The following is a 7,499-nucleotide window of genomic DNA, read 5'->3' on the forward strand; positions in this document are numbered from 1 at the left end:
ACGGACACTGAGGAAACTGACAGGCTTGCCAAAGCGCTTTGTCGCAAACTACGCTGCTCATGGAATAAGTGCCGGTTCTCTTCAAGCAATTAAACAGGGTCTCGACCTGTACATGATACGGAAGGAGCAGAAGGTGTGTACGAACACACAAAGTTGCCAAGCGCCTTGGATTCTGTGGAGAGCATACGATATAATGATCACGATATTTCTTCTATCTCTCAAGAGGCAGGACGCTAGGCTACTGGTTGATGCTCAAACAGGATACTGTCTGTTGGCATCGCATGCCTTTAAACTGGCTCTGAGCAATGATCGAATCCGTAAAGGATGCCGAACGAAGAGACAGTGGAACATGTCCCACGCTAATGTTTCAACAGGTTCGAGCAGCGTCGCATAGAGCTACAACCGAAATTCGGACGACTGAATTCTCGCTTAATCTCTCGTTTCGGTGGTTTGCGCTGGCCGGATATTTTACCCGATTCAACCGTTGCATACCTATTTTTATGGGGTTCGGGTAAGTCAACAAGTCTCAAACTCCTTATCAGCAATAAATGATGACCTGAGGTGGAATTTGGACAATCGCTACTCTAAATTTTCAGCGCCAAAATTTTCTTAATGAAAATAAGTGGGGCTTAAAAGTATAAGACATGGAAAATGAAGGCAATGCAACTACTTGTTGCATGTTGTTAGGCGCGCCTGTTATTCTTTTGGAGATTTTTTTGCAGGTTAAAATCCTTGGCGTATTTTAGTTTTTTTTGTTGAAAGATAACTCATTTCTTAAGAAGCTACAATTTTAAATTTTTTGTTTTTACAGTTAACGGTTTTGATTAAAGAAATAAAAGTTGATTATAAAAATTTCTTGTATCTAGAGAGCTCGTTAACCGATTAATATTTCTTATATTTGGTTAATAATTCATTAAAATTACTGGTTTCCGAGATATGTAAAAAATTATTATTTTTTCTTGCAAAACTGGGAAAATTTTTCGATTTAAATTGTAAAAACTATAGAGAAAAAATTAGTAATAATATTATTTACAAAAAATATAATTAACGCCTTGGAGTCAAGCAAATAATTTTTCTGCTGCAAAGTGTATTTCTTCAACCTTGTTAAAAAAACTATGAATCAAAACAAAAAATTTTAAAAGTAAATCGTTAAAACTTTTAAGAATTTAATCATCTTTCAATTTAAAAAAAAATAAAATTCCGTTAAGCATTGCAGGCTGCAGACCCTTTTTGAATAATAAAATTCGTCTTTGCACCCGGCTTATCGACCCCTGATTCGAGCAATATTTAAAAATGGAAAGAGATTTTTCTATCAGCAGTCGCTCCTCGACAGACTATTTATGACAAATATTCGAGTGCACTTCTGTTACTAAAAATAGTGTTAGCCGGTCGTTTTTGGAATACTACAAATAGGAAAAGAAGCCCAGCCCAGGAAAATATTTTTAGTAGTTTAAAATAATTTATGTATATTTTTTTTTTTCATAGACTAAATACGTTTATGCTATTAATTTGTTTAGTTGCGCACACAAATACAACATACTGACATTTCAGTAATCACTTATTGAATTTAAAAGCAGGAACTATGGCTTTAGTAAATTATTTCCTTAAAAATATATATGTATGTATGTGTTTAAAGGTAGAAACCATTTTTCAATTAAAAGATCCATCAGCTTAAGCTTCCATGTCTTTCGTAATTCTATTTTTTTTTTGCACACTTAATTAATTGGCCTATGAAATATAGTTTTTTGGTAGAATTAATGATTCAATGTTCAGTCACTTTTTGTGGCCAACGCAAGTCCGTAGAGTAGACGCAGAAAATGTGTGTCACGCCTCTATACGTACATACACATGTACATACGTTAAGTGTAAAAAATATGATGAGCACTTCCGTGCAACCCCCGCCCCCCAAATATTGTGTGCGTCGTACACACACACAATCATAAAACCAAATGGAAACAAGTGAGTTTAGTGGTTAACAGTTTTATAAATGAAAAACAAAAATTTATAACTAACCAACACAACACAGTGTTCCAAATCCGTTCAAAATAGTTAAGAGGCTTAATTTTTCAACCGATTTGATTTTTATAATTTTTTTTTTTAATAAAAGCCAATAAAATTTAGGAAATACCTGCAGAGCCCGTTTTTCGAAATTTAATTTGTTTATATTAAACTTTTTAGTGCAAAATGCATACAAAGTGGCAATCACAATCGATTAAATTTTTCCTGATAATAAACGAAAACAATTGCAAAAGTAAAAGTTTAAATTTTCACCAAAATTAATTATTTTCAAAATTTTAGAAAAATAAGGCATGTACCTACTTAGTTTCGTGGCACATGGAAATTTCTTCTTCTACTTATCAAAAGCAGCTTTTGAATCGACAAAATTTTAATCAGACAAAAAAAAAAACTAAAAATCAATGCGAATCCTTAGCCACTGGCAACATGCACTTTATTACACTAAAATACTATACTACTTCTAAAATTAAAAAACAAAAAAAAATAGTCAAATTGTTTGAAAAATTAAGGCTCTGTAATATTTTGAACAATAAATTATAGTTTTGGACCACTGTGCAGCGCTGCCTAACCAGCTCATCAAGCAACATAGACAGCCGCATAATAACAATACCAAATGTAAAATGTCGATGAATGGCCTTCAACGTCCTTGACTGCTGTTGATGTGTTGATGATGCGCAGTTGTTGTTGTACCTACAGCCACTGTGATTGTTTGTTTTCTTTGCTACCTATTGCGAATTGTTGCTTTGAGTTGTTTACTGTTGCAGCTGCTGTTTAAAAAAAAAAAAAAAAAAAAAAACAACAACGAAATTGCGCCAGGTGGCAGAAACTGTTGGTGCCACCATTGTTTTTGTAGTTTTTCGTTTTGTTTTCTGATGTTGCGCTTTTTATTGGTTTTGCTAAATTTTTTCTTTTGTTGATAATTGTCTCGCTGATTGTTACAACATTATCACGTTTCTGTTCAAGACAAATTATTTAACTTTTTCCATGCCATTTTCGCCATTGTATACCTGTTTGTAATACTTACAATTAAAGTTGAATCTATGCGAACAAATCAAAGTATTTAGATAATATTTAAATAAAAATAACGTCATCGACAATATTGGCATAAAATCATTATATTTATACATACATACATACATACATACATATATCTGTATATAATATCTGTCAATAGTGAATAATGAAATATGACCAACTCTCTTCTAACGGTTGACTGTATAATGAGCCAGTTGATTTATAAATTTCATGGTGGTACAAGTAGCAGATAGCATGCTTATGCATGTATCTATGTTGATGGGCTGGTGGGAGCTGCGCCTGAGCACATGCCCAGCACCCAATTAGTGCTATAGCACAATTTTGATACGCTTTCTCTGGGATCCTTGACTTTTTTTCCTGCCCTCATGATTCGTCGGTTACATGAAACCACATGGATTTTTCGATGAATCTATTTAGGCTAATAGTGGTGCATTTGGAGATCTCCCTAAGATTTTGGATGGAAAAACTCCCGAGTGTGCCATGCTGGGCACTCGCCAAAATAGTGTAGGACCATTTCTTTACTTCAGATGCTGTTTCCTTTTGATGAGTCCGAGTGGACAGTTTATCGCTTCTGTTTCGGATTTATCGAATCGATGCTCCGCCCTTAGCCAATTCATCAGCCCTCTCACTTCCGTGTATGTTCCTATAGCCCGAAACCCAGATGAGAGAGCCGTCGAGCTTAAAGCACATTTGAAACCTAGGCTTTTTTTTACCGGTGAGGCTAGTTCCAGACGTGGCGCTTGGCTTTCTGAGGAAATGTATGCTTTTCGTACTTCTACCCAGTTCCTCTCTCATGCTTTACAACCCCTTTCGATTTCAATCACTACTGCTAGGAAGATGCTAGCAAAATTAGGTAGTCGGAACGAGAGAGAGACATTCAACGTTTCAGAGAATACCCCCGCACCCACACCGCAGTCCATTTTGGACCCGACAGTATAGATTTCAGTGGAATTCTCCGCGACTATCCTGCCCCTACTCCAATGCCATCTAGAAGGAAACTTCAACTGTATTTCACCTCGGAGGACAATGTGAAAGTCCGTTCCATTAAGGGAGGGAAGCCCGGGTATTTAGGATTTCACTAATCGTTGAGGGGAAGAGACCTAATACCGCCACCACTACATCATCTGCCACCACCTACAATTATATATGTACAGGTATGTGGCTGTTACTAGGGGGGTTTCCGAAATTATTGGCGCTATAAGCACATTACATGTGTCCTGGATTTTGGGTAGGCCTTAGCGAAAGCATGGCCGTTAACATACCTGGAGAAAGCTTACAAAGCATTGGACGCAGTTAATGAAGTTTTTCAACGGCTGTAAATAACAGAAATAAGGTCTGTTAGCTGTGTATTGCCAATTTGTAAGCTGCCCAACCGTCCAACATAGGGGTATTTGAACGTTTTAAGCGGCCAAAAACCAATTTGACAAAATTTTGGAGAACACTTAAAAAATTATTCACTTTCGATAGAGAACATTCCAAATAACATTTCCCAGTCCCCCTCACTTTTCTAACTTGCACAGCGAACGCTCACCGTTGACCGGAAACAGAATATTCTAGTGCTGCTTAAAAATAAATTTTCGCCCTCTACAAAGATCGTGACGGTTTTAAGCTAATATTTTGATTACTGCATTATATTCTTAAAAAGAAGTGATGGATCCGCATACAGACGGTAATAATGCATTTAAGGGTAAATTTTTTTCAATCATTTTATTAAGCAAAAGTTCAATTTAAATGTAACGAGAATAGCGATTTTCAACGAGTATTTTTTGTTAATTTTTGTGAATATTAAGGAAATTGTTGTATCCCCGGGAGAGATCGCGTTATTATTCCTTATTCAATTGAAAGCTTAGAAATTTGGTTAATATAGTGTGAAAATACTGCCCGCAGAAAATGGCAGATAAGTGGTATTTCTTAACTTAGAAATTGTATTAAAGAAAAATCTAAAAACGCAACTAGTATATAGTAACACTACTTTAGATCTATTTTAACACTAAAATTAAACTTTTAAGATGAATTTGAGGCCGCTGAACTAGAATATGAATCCATTTAATGTAAAAAATAAACAGTTTTCGAGATATTAGCAAAAGCCATGTTTTCTAGGACCTTTCGGTCCTGTTGCTAGAAATCTGCGGGAATGTAAGGTGAACTCAACTATGTTACATATTTCGGGATAAACATTTGTTTTCCTTTACATTGGTGTTATATAAGTAATGATTAAAGAAATAGTTTTGGGTGTACAAGCGTTTAAATTTAGATGAATGTCCATTTAGATATTTCAGTAAATATTGTATCCAAATTGTTAAAGCTTAGTATGCAAAGAAAAATTTTGGAACAAAATAGGATTATTATTAATTTTTTGGAAATGGGTGTGGCCCCGCCCACTTATGATTAAATGCTGTATCTCAGTATCCGCTTCACTAATCCGTACCAAACTCGGTATGAGCCTTGCTTAGGCTATATCTAACATAACTGCTAAAAATTCTTGAAATAGGGCGATAACCACGTCTACTTCCCATATAACGGTAATTTACAGAAACGCGAAAGCTGCGATAAATCAATAACTACTGCAGCTATTCCACTCTAAATCGATTCTTGGAATAACCTCTTAGCATTAATTAAAATTATTAAAATTTTTGACCACAAATGTATATCTCGGTAACCGACTTATCAATTTGTACAAAACTCGGTGCACTTGCTATGGAAAGAAATGCGTTGAATATACGAAAACTCCAATATTTCAGTAATTGAGGATGCTAATTTACTCCATGTTAATATTTACAAAATTCTCTTAACAATAAATAAGACTGTTATTATAACAAAAATGAAGTTGTATTACATTGGGTGCTTTCGAGCTACGTAATATTGCAGACTTGTTGCTTTTCTGATGACATGTTGCTGATGCTCAACTTAAACTTTTCTAAAATGTTGCAGAAATTGTGCACTACAAATTTTTATGTTGCTTTTGATTTGCCAATGATAAGTAACTGATTGTCAAAATTTTGTTCGCCCAAATTTTCGCGTAGAACGTGATACTTTTTCATAAAAGAGTAACACTGTCGCATTAATTGCACCTAGAATACTCCCATTTCTTACCTATACTATGATACATATTTGAATTATTTAATTCCTTTAATTAAAGTTGAATTTGATTTTTTAAACCCTGGAAGGTTCCTTAGAGATAAAGCCTTTTCAAACCCATTTCCATTGATACCCTTATTGCAGCAATACATTTAACTATCTGGACAAATTTGTTTAACAGGTGGCAACTCTGTTAATATTTTAACCTATATTTACTTGATTTTAAATATATACAATTCTATATAACATAACACGTTTTTCTAAACATTTCGAGTTGAAATATTCATAAAAATAATTTTGGCCGCATAAATCGGCTAAACACCCCTATGTGCGTCCTCCTTTGAGTAGGATTGTCCTTCTCAAACGTGGTTTGTCCTCCTCAAAAATATTGTCCTTGTCTGTCCTTCTTTTATAGCAAAAATCTCATCCAAGTTTTATAGCAGGACACTTTAACAAAGTATATTCTTAGCCAAAGGATGCACTCTTACAAATAAGAAATTACATGTAGTCAACCTATATTCAGGGCTACAGAACTCAATCTCTCATACAGAGTGAATTAGCTTGGAGTTGTTCTGGATCCAAAATATGCGGCAATGAGATCTTGCCAATCGAAGTATCTGAACGTTTAGCTGATGCCTGCGCAATTAGATTGTGAGCCTAAGAATATTGGTAAGGATAACCATTCGCTAAAGGTGCCATCCCAAATATCCTTCCATCTGATATAAAAGCGCTGCCTAACGCTCATACGTACTAAAGACCTGGATCCAGTGCTTCCAGAGCAATGATGGCCGCCCAAAACAGAAACAGTGTAGACGTATTGCTTATGTTGCACTTTGTCACTTATAGCTTCACTGCATGAGGAAATAATAAAAATCGCACTTAAAGTGAGCTCCCACAATGCATTTGTTTTACCATACGATTTGTTTACCTTTCAATTTCATTGAATCGCTGCTTTGCTATAACTTCACACGGAGTTCATTGCCATCGACCTTTAACACTATTTTTCACTTAGCTTCTTCCGTATTCATATAAATTTATCATCAGCTATTAGCTAAAATAACCCTAATAGCAATAACCCATCTGCTATTTTTTATTGTGTTGTGCGATTTTTATGATGCAAACCTACTAAATTCTTAGCAAGCTGTAAAGCTCGTAGGCGGAATTTGGTTTTTTTTTACCTTGTAAACATGTAACATTTACAATCATAGTTCCGCATGTACGAAACATACATACATATACATATGCATATAAGCGCACATTTCTATATGTACTAAAGTAGTAGATATCTGTTATTTGATATCGTTTCTGCTGCCGAGAGGCGATAATAAAATAAAATAAAATAAAATAAAATAAAATAAAATAAAATAAAA

This window comes from Rhagoletis pomonella, unplaced genomic scaffold (assembly GCF_013731165.1).
Source record: "Rhagoletis pomonella isolate Grant_MI unplaced genomic scaffold, Rhpom_1.0 Rhpom_scaffold_02332, whole genome shotgun sequence".
In the NCBI taxonomy this organism is placed as follows: Eukaryota; Metazoa; Arthropoda; class Insecta; order Diptera; family Tephritidae; genus Rhagoletis; species Rhagoletis pomonella.